Below are 12,609 nucleotides of genomic sequence, written 5' to 3'. Positions count from 1 at the left end.
GTTTAGCTCTGGGACAGTGGGAGGATCTTTTCTATTTCTATTTTACTTTATATGTTCCATGAGAAGGGAGGATGGAGGGGGTGTGAAATCACAAGTGTTCTACTTTTGTGTTTTTCTGTATTTTTCAATATTTCTATAATGTGTTGCTTTTGTAACAAGAAAAAATTTTTTTCACATTTTTTTCTTTTGTTTGGCTCTGCCACGTGGAATTCAGGAACCTAGTTCCCCGACCAGGGATCAAACTCCTGCCTCCTGCAGTGGAAGCACAGAGTCCTAACCACTGGACCACCAGGGAAGTCCCCAGATATTCTTTATTAACCTGATGTATTAGTTTCCTATTGCTGCGGTAGAAAATTACCACAACTTTAGTGGCTTAAAACAATACAAGATTGGGCTTCCCTGGTGGCGCAGTGGTTGAGAGTCCACCTGCCGATGCAGGGGACACGGGTTCGTGCCCTGGTCCGGGAAGATCCCACATGCCGCGGAGCAGCTGGGCCCGTGAGCCGTGGCCGCTGAGCCTGCGCGTCCAGAGCCTGTGCTCCGCAGCGGGAGAGGCCACAGCAGTGAGAGGCCCGCACACTGCAAAAAAAAAACCAAACAAACAAATTTACTCTCTTATAATTCTGGAGGACAGAAGTCCAAAATCAGTTTCACTGGACTAAAGACAATGTGTTGGCAGGACTGGTTCCTTTTCCAGATTCTCGAGGATGCCTTCATTCCTGGGTTCATGGCCCCTTCCTTTGTCTTCAAAGCTAGCAGTGAGGCATCTTTAAATCCCTCTCTGACTCTGACATTTCTGTCTCCCTCTTACAAGGACCCTTGTGATTATATGGGACCCACTTGGACAATCCAGGATAAATCTCCCCATCTCAAGAGCTATAATTTAATTGCATCTGCAGTCTCTTTTACCATACGAAGTAACACATCCACAGGTTCTGGGCATTAGGATGTGGACATCTTTGGGGAACCCTTATTCGACCTACTACACCTGCCTGACACCCACCACACATTACATTGTTTCTATTGCAAAAGACATTCTGAGTTCCTAACTCCAACACTTCTTTCTTCACCCATCTGTATGAGAGCACTTGGCATTCGATATCGTGGCTATTTCACAAAGGTCTGTCTCCCTACTCCCCTGCTTTGAGGATAGAGACAAGAGCTATTCATCTCAAGTCTGCCCTGTGCTTGACACAGTAATGATTAACACCCGTGCTTGAGCAAATGCTGATTGAATACATATTGAATTGTAAATTAAGGTGTCCCTCTAACGATGTGTTTATATTATGGAAATAAACAAGGAAAGGTGGGTTAGGTGAGAATGTGACTCGGTGGGAAGAGAAATGGCCTCTGGACCAGAATTCTGAGCAGCAAAAGGAGCAGAGCGGAGAGGCTTGGGTAGGAGAGAAAAGAGTGAGGTGAAAGGGCAGGAGTGCCCCCAACCATGGCCCCTCCCTGAGTCCTGGGTGCAGATAATATTAAGTCTAGGAGGTAGTTGTGAATACGGCGGGGTTCCCCAAGCACACCCTAAGGCAAGGATTTGGGTGCAAGAACATTATTTGGGAGACGATCCCAGGAAGCACAGAGAGGGAATGGAGTAATGAAATTGGATGGCATAAAGCCAAGTAAGAGTGCATTGATGGGCACTGCGGGCACCTGGGTCCCAACCTCCTGGGGACCCCTCAGAATTGTCCCACAGAGATGCGTCTACAGGGACATTCACTGCCCTTGCTTGGACTGTACATATGAGAGATGTGTACAGGTGACCTGAAGGGGGCCCTAAAGGGATATGGCAGGACCAATGCTGTCTGTTCAACATGGTTATTACTATGAGGTGAGATTACATGGATGTACACCTTTGACTTTATTTACTTTTGTAATTTTTTTATTGTTTTTTAAAATATTTTAATTTATCTATTTATGTATGTTGCATCGGGTCTTAGTTGCAGGCGCACGGGATCATCGTCGTCGAGGCATGAGGGATCTCTTCAGTGTGGCTTACGGGCTCTTCGTTGCAGCACTCGGGCTTCTCTCTAGTTGTGGCGCGCCGGCTCCAAGGTGCGTGGTCTCTGTTAGTTGTGGCACACAGCCTCCAGAGCGTGTGGGCTCTGTAGTTTGCAGTATGTGGGCTCTCTAGTTGCACACGAGCTCAGCAGTTGTGGAGCATGGGCTTAGCTGCCCCACGGCATGTGGGATCTTAGTTCCCCGGGCAGGGATCGAACCTGCATCCGCTGCATTAGAAGGAGGATTCTTTACCACTGGACCACCAGGGAAGTCCCTGTAATATTTTTAAATTTTACAAAATTTTATTAAAAAGAGGAATATTGGGACTTCCCTGGTGGTGAAATGGTTGCAGTCCGCCTGCCAATGCAGGGGACACAGGTTTGAGCCCTGGTCCGGGAAGATCCCACATGCTGCGGAGCAACTAAGCCCGTGCACCACAACTACTGAGCCTGTGTGCCTAGAGCCCGTGCTATGAAACAAGACAAGCCACAGCAATGAGAAGCCCGCGCACCGCAACGAAGAGTAGCCCCTGCTCGCCGCAACTAGAGAAAGCCCGCGTGCAGCAATGAAGACCCAACACAGCCAAAAATAAATAAATTAATTATTTTTTTTAAAAAAAGAGGAATATTTCCACACCAGTCAAAATGGCCGTCATTAAAAAGTCTACAAATATCAAATGCTGAAGAGGATGTGGAGAAAAGGGAGCCTCCTACACTGTCGGTGGGAACGTAAGTTGGTGCAGCCACTGTGGAAAACAGTATGGAGGTCCCTCAGAAAACTAAAAATAGAATTACCATATGATCCAGCAATCCCACTCCTGGGCATATATCCAGACAAAACTATAATTCAAAAAGATACCTGTACCCCAAAATAATGCAACATGGATGCAAGAGAGATTATCACAGTAAGTGAAGTAAGTCAGAAAGAGAAAGACAAATACTGTATGATATCGTTTATATGTGGAATCTAAAATATGACACAAATGAACTTATCTACAAAACAGAAACAGAATCACGGACATAGAGAACAGACTGGTGGTTGCCAAGGGGGAGGGGTTGGGGGAGGGTTTGAGTGGGAAGTTGGGGTTAGCAGATGTAAGCTTTTATGTATAGAATGGATAAACAACAAGGTCCTACTGTATAGCACAGAGAACTATATTCAATATCCTATAATAGGGACTTCCCTGGTGGCGCAGTGGTTAAGAATCCATCTGCCAATGCAGGAGGCACGGGTTCGAGCCCTGGTCCAGGAAGATCCCACATGCCGTGGAGCAACTAAGCCCGTGTGCCACAACTACTGAGCCTGTGCTCTACAGCCCGTGAGCCACAGCTACTGAGGCCCGCGGGCCTAGAGCCCATGCTCCGCAACAAGAGAAGCCACCGCAGTGAGAAGCCCATGCACCACAACGAAGAGTAGCTCCCGCTCGCCACCAACTAGAGAAAGCCTGCGCACAGCAATGAAGACCCAATGCAGCCAAATATAAAGAAATAAATTTTTTAAAAAATGTACATATGTATAACTGAATCACTTTGCTGTACAGCAGTAATTAACACATTATAGATCAACTGTACTTCAAAAAAAAACATTAAATATTTTTTTAACAAATTAAATTTAAAAAGAGGAATATTTCCATTTTGTAAAAAATATAGATAATTAAAGGAAATATGTATTCTCCACCCCTCAAGATCCTACTCTACAGTTGGGTCCTTCGAGAAGGATCAGTTTTCAGCTTCTAAAAAGCTGCCACCTTGATTTTCCTAAGAAAGCTGCCACCTTGATTTTCCTAGTCTGATATATATGTACAGAAAACATCCCTCTGGCATTTCTGACTTTAACTAAAATTCTCTCTCACCCCCCTTGTTTGCCACGATCTTTATACAGTTATCATTTTCCCATCACAGTTCCTCAGAGTCCATCTCTCATCATTAATAGGCTCTTCTCAACATAAAATAAATATGGGACTTCCCTGGTGACGCAGTGGTTAAGAATCCGCCTGCCAATGCAGGGGACACGGGTTCGAGCCCTGGTCCGGGAAGATCCCACATGCCGCCTAGCAGCTAAGCCCGTGCACAACTACTGAGCCTGCGCTCTAGAGCCTGCAGCCACAACTACTGAGGCCTGCATGCCTAGAGCCCGTGCTCCGCAACAAAGAGTAGCTCCCACTCGCTGCAACTAGAGAAAGCCCGCCCCCCACCCCCGGCCACGTAGCAACAAAGACCCAAAGCAGCCAAAAATAAATTAAAAAAAAAAAAGAAAAGAAATATCAGTAATTACAAATTCATCTAGTTCATTCTGTTAGGATAAACTTTTTTCTTTTATTTTCTTGCTAAAATGAATTTTGTTTTTATCTGACTGTTTTCAGACAATACCCCACCCTGGGACCTGTCTACATGAATATCTACATTCAACTCCTTGATTCTGGAGTGTTGGGCTATGAAGAAGAAGACCATATAGCTAGCTGTTATAAGTGATAGGACCTTCTGAGTATGAAGAACTCGAGTGAACTGCCAGGCTCTGTGGGTGCCCTTGGGGTTCACGGTGACAACATAGCAGGTCCCTACCAGCAGTCCCTGTGGTCACTCCCAGGTGCAGATCATAATAACAGCTCCCCCAGGGGACACCTGGGTTTGGGTGGATAAGGGTCAAACCGGAAGCATCACAGCCTAAAGGCACTGGAGTCACTTCTCCTGTCTAGTTTCTTTCTTTCTTTTTTTTTTTTCCGGCGGTGCTGCACAGCTTGCAGGATCTTAATTCCCCGACCAGGGATCGAACCCGTGCCCTCTGCAGTGGAAGCGTGGAGTCTTAACCACTGGACCGCCAGGGAAGTCCTCCTGTCTAGTTTCTTGAAGAGAAAGAGAAAGAATACGAAAAACTTTTTTTCACTTATTCACCCCACAAATTCTTTTTTTTTTTTCTTTCTTTTTTTGCGGTACGCTGGCCTCTCACTGTTGTGGCCTCTCCCGTTGCGAAGCACAGGCTCTGGACGCGCAGGCTCAGTGGCCATGGCTCACGGGCCCAGCAGCTCCACGGCATGTGGGGTCCTCCCAGACAGGGGCACGAACCCGTGTCCCCTGCATCGGCAGGCGGACTCTGAACCACTGCGCCACCAGGGAAGCCCCACCCCACAAATTCTTGTAGGGTATCTCCTATGGTCCAGGCACTGTGCTAAGTACTCAGTCAAAGGTTAAATGGGAATTACTTTTCCCAAGAGGAATAAAATGTGTGATGCCTGGGATGCTATCTGGTCAATTCTGAAATGGAACAGATAAGGGTGGAGAGAAAACAGAAAGGGGAGAGGGAGCAAATAATCCCTACCCAAGAGAAGCACTGGAGTCATAGCAAATTGTCCACTGCTGGCAGCTGGTGACTGACCAAGTTTACAAAGACAGGGTATCACATCCTATCTAAAACCTTAAAGAACATAGTGCTTCCATAAATAAGCATCACACACACACACATTCCAGAATGCTCTACTGGCATGTCACATACAGTGGAGAAGGAGGGCTGCATTTTTGTTTACTTTGGCAAATCTAAATTTGGATCTACAGTCTCATCACAAAGCCTGCCTCACAGACCCTGGTCCCTATCAGGCCTGTGTCCCTCATACAGCAGGCCCTGGCAGCCAGGGGACCAGGCCAACCCACTAACACAGGCTAGACCCCGGGCCTGGGGTCGCCTGCCTGCGGTCCCCTGATTGCCCACTGTTCTGCCCATCCACTGTGCAATCTGTCTTGCAAAACAACTGGCATTCAGTTTTCAGGGGATGAGCACCAAGTGCAAAATATTTAGCAACCAGAAGTTAAGCTTCATCACAAAATTTGCTGCCTCCTTAGTGAATTAAATTCAATTAGCTGCCTCCTTATCTTAACTGTGCCCCCCTCTTCCCACATCCATGTAAGGGAGTTCAAGGGAGGGGGTTAGGTGGGCACTTGGTAGGAAATGCCGTAGGCAGGATATTGGTGCAAAGGAATAGTTGGCTTTTCCTCCAAATTTACTTCCACTAAGGGGCTGACTCCCCCTGCCCTCCTGGCATATACACTCCGCACTCTGAGAGTGGCAGGAGACCACCCTGCTCTGACAACTTTCTCTGCCACTGACATTATCTCCTGATTATCTTCTCAGCAGTGATGGTTGGGTACCAGTCCTCAACTTGTGCAAGATGATTATAATACCCGATCTGATTGGGAGGAAAGGAAATTCTGCTGTTCTGTGAGTTTCTTGGGGCTGTTACTATTTTTCCAAAGGAGCCTAAGTAATATACACAATAATCAGATGGGAAAAAACACACACATTAACTTCAAACGACCCTTACTCAGAAAACAATAACACACATTTTTTAGCCAGATGAATATGTTTATATAACAGGGTGACTTGTCCAGAGCAGAGATTCCAAGAGCCAGAGCCATTAAGTTAATGGCCTGAAACAGAGCCCAAGAGACCCGTGTTTGTTCCATGACACACGCCCTGGGTGGTGGGATGCACTGCAGTCTTCAAAAAAGGATTTTTTTTTTTTTTAAGAACAAATGACTTTTTCCAATAGCCTTGAGCTATGCAGCTGCAGTCTGTGGTAAGCTTTGCAAGGGGAAGAGGCCAGTGTGGCCTGAATATCAAGAGATGGCATTTAAAGGTCAACTTCAATGGGTCTGTCATTGCCCTGTATCTGTCCTTAGAGAAGGAAGGCTGGGAATCATACCCCACATCCTTTTCCCAACCTCTAGCCCTGTCTCTGGTCTCTGTTCACCTCTTGGTGACCTAAGACAGTTTCTGTGACCTAAGCTCATTTCTTTTCTCCAGCGTAGAGCCAATTGTTTAGATAAACAAACAGGGCCTGCCACCTGAGCCTGAGCTAACTCCCTGGGTTGCAGAAGCCGGTTAAGCTTGTGGTACAAGGGAAACCAGTAAAGGGCCGGGAATGGACTGTGCTTCCACAGCAATGGAAACACCAGCCAAAGTGTTCACAGGCCTGACACCTTGGGGTGAGGCCCGTACACGGAGTTCCACACAGGTCAATAAGCCACCCTCCTAGGCTTTTCCTCCTCGGGGACTCTGTGGAGAAGAGCGAAGGCCTGAGAATTTGGTACAAGGTACACCGCAGTACTTCTTAGTTCTTAAACATATGGACAACAACTCTGAGACTTCCAGACCAGAGCAGCCATGTGGGTTTACTGAAACTGGGAGTTGGGGTTGGATCTCCAGTTCTGGTTTGACTCTGAACCTACTGTGCAGTTATCCGAACACCACCTAGTTCGTTGGGGCCATTTTCTTTCATTTTGCCTAAATAAAGTTATTAGAGCAACCTCCCAAGCCATCAGCTTACTGGTCATTAAACCCTAGAATTGCTCAGGTGAAAGGGACGGTCTAAATTAAAAACCAGCATTAATGATTCTATTACTGGCTTTATGAGAGGAAATGTTGGAAGAGTATGTCACAGTGCTCAAGCTTCCCTTCCCCTCTCCTGCCCATCTGTCTCCCCCAAGCTCTGCAGGGCACCAGCCTTGCGGGTTTCTTGAGTGCGGTCATTAGCAAGGCTGCCACTGCCGCTCCAGGAAGCTGGGACACGTGGACCATAAGCAGGGCTGCCAGTGTCATTTATAACTTCAGGCCTGGGCTATTTCTTGTAAATAATTGGAGAAACAAATGCCTCTCTCGCGCTAGTCTTTCCTCAGTCCCTCCTCAAATCAATTCAACAAAGATTTGCTGGCCAGTTACTAAGCTTCAAACGGAGGAGGAGAGAAAACTGCAATCCCGCTGAAGAAATATTTATCATTACCGAGGATATTCAAGGCACTGAGGTAGGCCCTGAGGATGTCGAAATGAAAGCCACAAGTGCCACCCACCTTTGAGATGCTGACAGAAGACGCAGTCCTTACCCTTAAGGAACGTATGGCCCCAGAGACAAGTGGTTAGGTGCCTGTCAGCCCGCTGGGACACAAGGCTGAACACCGGGCCGTGGCCAAGGGCTTCGAGGCGGCAGAGGGGCCCTTCCCAAGGCAGGGACGCGGGTAAGCTTCCGGGAGGCTGAGGCATCTGAGCGGGACTGAGAAAGAGGCACAGGATTTCAGCAGGGGAAAGAAGGTGACCCGGGAACGGGATGCAGAAAGTCCCGGTGGCAGCAAAGCGCCGAAGGGCTTCAAGGAAAGCCGCTGGAGCGTGCAGAGGAGCAGGGAGAGATGTGCTGCCGCTGTGGCCACCGGGGGTAGCGCTGGCGGTGGGGGGGATCTTGGAGGCCGCGCTGGAGATTCTGAACCTGACTTGAACATGTTGGGAGCCATGGGGAGTTTCCGAGGGGAGGGCCTCCGTCCCATATTCTTGCTTCCTCTGACTTGAGTCCCCTCACCACCACCACCCCACTCCATTCCCGTTTAGGGCCCTCTCACCTTGCAGGCATGAGCGTAGAGTAGGGAAGGGGCCAGGGCCCAGCCTCCCCCTCTCTCCTCACCTGTGGGACCGTGTAGGGAGGCAGGGGCTGGGATTCAAACACAGGGGTCCGTTCCAACTCTGATCACACTGCCCAGCTGCGTGACATCAGGCCGGTCCCCCTCTGGTATAAATTTCCTCTTCTGGAGTAGAGAGTGTTGAGCAAGATGACTCTGAGGTTTGTCCCACTCTGAGCGCTCCAACCTGATGGCCCATTTGGGAACACGGATGGGTCTGGGCTCCAGCTTAGCCTCTTCTGGTCCCCCAGTGGGAAGGAAGGTCAAGGGGAGAAGACCAGAACTGTTCCTCTCATAACCCCTAACACACCTGTGGGCCAAGACACACCAGTCTGCACATCTATGGTCAGCTTTACCAGCCAGTAGCTGGTAGTGGTAGCAGCAGGAACCAATAAACCCAAAACCACAAGCAGTAACAACCACTGTTTACTGGGCTTCTGCAACGTGTGCTGGGCACGTCACATACATTATGTCTATTTAATTAAACCTTACAGCAATTTTCGTGCTAGGTATATTGCAGATGAGAAAACTCAGGCCAAGAGAGGTGAAGTAAGGCTGCCGAGAGTCACAGACCCCAGACGTGGTGGGCAGACTTCTCCACCCCGTCCCATACACTGGGCCCAGATTCAATCTTCCTAAGCGCGGTTTTGCTTTTGTTCCTGTCTCATTCATGAACTTCTTTCCAGAGCCTACTCACTCTTCAGAAAATAAAATCCAGATTTCTTGGCATGGCACCTCATGACCTAGTATATGTTTCCAGTCTTATTTCTACTCCCCAAACCCTGAACTGTCATTCTGAGACTATGCCCTGTGTGTTCTTGGCCTTTGCTCACCTTGCTCCTCCAAATAAAATATCCCTGTGCCTATCTGTGCCTGTCAGAACCCCACCTGTCTGTAGGTATCACCTCAGTGTCCTCTCCCCAGAAGCTTCAGCCTCTCCACCTAGCCCTGTGCTTGTCCTTTTTCCAGATCCTCACTCAAAGCACCCTGAGCCTTTTGAGCCAGACAACTCTTTGTTATATGGAATTCTTCCCAAGATGTTCAGCATCTCTGGACCTGCCTCCATCATGACTTCTAGTGATTATAATAATTAAAGTAATTACTCTCAGCTGAAACCATAAAACTCCAGAAGAAACATAGGCAATAAGCTCCTTGACATCAGTCTTGGTGATGATTTTTTGGATTTGACCAAAAAAAGCAAAAGTAAATGAGACTACATCAAGCTAAAAAGTTTGTACACAGCAAAGGAAACCATCAACAAATGAAGAGGCAACTTACCTAATGGGAAAAAAATATTTGCAAATCATATAGCTGGTAAGGGGTTAATATCCAAAATACATAAAGAACTCATGCAATTCAATAGCAAAACAAACAATCCAATTTAAAAATGGGGCAGAAGATCTGAATAGACATATATACAGAGAAGACATGCAGATGGCCAACAGATACATGAAAAGGTGCTCAACATCACTAATCAATGGGGAAATGCAAATCAAAACCACAATGAGATATCACCTCACACCTGTTTGAATGGCTATTATCAAAAAGACAGGAAATAACAAGTGTTCACGAGGATGAGGAGAAAAGGGAACCCTCATGCACTGCTGGTGGGAATATAAATTAGTGCAGACACTGTGGAACACAGTATGAAAAAATAAAAAATACAACTACCATATGATCCAACAATCCCACTTCTGGGTATTTATCAGAAGAAAATGAAAACACTAACTCGAAAAGATATATATATATACACCCATGTTCACAGTAGCATTATTTATAATAGCCAAAATATGGAAACAACCTAAGTGTCCATCAATGGATAAATGGATAAAGAAACTGTGAGATATACACAATGGAATAGTATTCAGCCATAAAAAAGAATGAAATCTTGCCATTTGCAACAACATGGATGAACCTTGAGGATATTATGTGAAGTGAAATAAGTCAGAGAAAGACAAATACCATATGATCCCACTTCTATGTGGAATCTAAAAACAAACAAAAAACTCCACAAGCTCGTAGATACAGAGATTGGTGGCTATCAGAGATGGGGGTAGGGGAGGCACGGTGAGTAAGGGGATTGGCAAAATGGATGAAGGGGATCAAAAGGTACAAACAATGAACAGCATGGTGACTATAGTTAATAACACGGTACTGCATACTTTTTTTTTTTTTTTTTGGTACTGCATACTTGAAAGTTGCTATGAGAGTAAAATCTTAAAAGTTCTCATCGCAAAAAAAAAATTTTTGTGACTACATAATGTGACTGATACTATTAACTAGATTTATTATGGTAATCACTTTACAATATATACAAATATCGAATCATTATGTTGTACACCTGAAACAAATATATGTCAATTATACCTCAATTTTTAAAAATGTCATTAAGAAAACAATAGGGCTTCCCTGGTGGCGCAGTGGTTGAGAGTCCGCCTGCCGATGCAGCAGACACGGGTTCGTGCCCCTGTCCGGGAAGATCCCACATGCCGCGGAGCGGCTGGGCCCATGAGCCATGGCCGCTGAGCCTGCGCGTCCGGAGCCTGTGCTACGCAACGGGAGAGGCCACAGCAGTGAGAGGCCCGCGTACCGCCAAAAAAAAAAGTTTAAAAAAATTAAAAAATAAAATGATCCCCCTCACATTTCCAACCACCTTCTGGGATTGAAAACACTACTGCCTTGGATAACAATGATGTGTGTAGATGTCTATCTCCCCAGTGGGCTGCACGTACCTTGAGAGCAGGTATTATTTTTGAGTGCAGCTTTTTTTCCTATAAGCCTAGCCTAGCACAATGCCTTGCACATTTCAAGCACTGATATGTCTGCTGAATGCACATATAGTAAGATGCTCTTTTAATTTTCCTACTTAATAAGTAAACTCATTTTTTAAGTTCCATAGTCAAAGAGAGCAATAGCAATCCCCATGCCAAAATAATCTCTTCCTGGTTCTTCCATTTAGTCATCAAATTTTTTACTTAACTTTAAGAAATCTAGCAGAGTGCCAATGTCTGCAACTGCTCTCACTAATGCAAAAACTGCAAAATCCCTAAGAGGATTTAAAGATGGTTACCCAAGCTCATACTTGCCAGTGCAGAACAAATACATAAATAGATAGATATTGAGCTAGATCCCAACACTGACAGGTCCTGGCTTTTCCTTCTCTAGCAGAGCCATTTTCAGTAAGTGCCGCCTTCCTTCTGGGGCCCAGGGTCCAGGCTTCACCTTGCAGCCAGGTGGATGCACAGGGTAAATCAAGGTTGGCTGTTCGAGACTCTAGCAAAGCCTGCACAGCCTTTGAGGTTCTGGAAAACACACGACCCAGAAATAGCTCGTGGTTGGCATGGAAGTGGGAGAACCTAACATCTTTCTATTTCCAATATGAAATGTATGAGGACCAGAATTTGCCTAGGGATTTGGGGGTTGGGGGGGACTCTGGAGGACTGAGCCAGCTCTCTGAATCCTACTCATGAGATGGCCCAGGGCTGCTGCGAAAGAAAGAGCTAGACGGGCAGTAACTGATAGCAGAGACAGGCAATGGTCTTGGATTCAAGAGGCCCTGCTCCTGGTCCTAGTTCCATTATCACTAGGCAGGTGACCTTGGGCAAGTCATGCAACCTTCCCAAACCTCACTCATGAGAAGCAATATTACCGGCTTTGTTTACTGCTTACTGCTATGGCAGTCAACTAAGTTAATATCTATTGACGTGAATTTTTAAAAATATTTATTTATTTATTTTTGGCTGCGTTGTGTCTTCATTGCTGCGTGCGGGCTTTCTCTAGTTGCGGCGAGCGGGGGCTGCTCTTCATTGTGGTGCACGGGCTTCTCATTGCGGTGGCTTCTCTTGTTGTGGAGCATGGGCTTTAGGCGTGTGGGCTTCAGTACTTGTGGTACATGGGCTCAGTAGTCGTGGCTCGCAGGCTCTAGAGCGCAGGCTCAGTAGTTGTGGTGCACGGGCTTAGTTGCTCCACGGCAATGTGGGATCTTCCCAGACCAGGGCTCGAATCCGTGTCCCCTGCATTGGCAGATGGATTCTTAACCACTGTGCCACCAGGGAAGTCCTACTGATGGACATTTTAAACTATAAGTCACTGTACAGACTGAACTATGAATTACTGGCTATGGCAGGGATGAAGGGCTCCATCCCCTCCCTGAGGACCTGGGGCATAAGGA

Source organism: Delphinapterus leucas, chromosome 13 (genome assembly GCF_059928025.1).
Source record: "Delphinapterus leucas isolate spDelLeu-1000000601 "Yukka" chromosome 13, BTC_Dleu_Yukka2, whole genome shotgun sequence".
NCBI lineage: Eukaryota > Metazoa > Chordata > Mammalia > Artiodactyla > Monodontidae > Delphinapterus > Delphinapterus leucas.
This window is presented reverse-complemented; position numbering follows the sequence as displayed.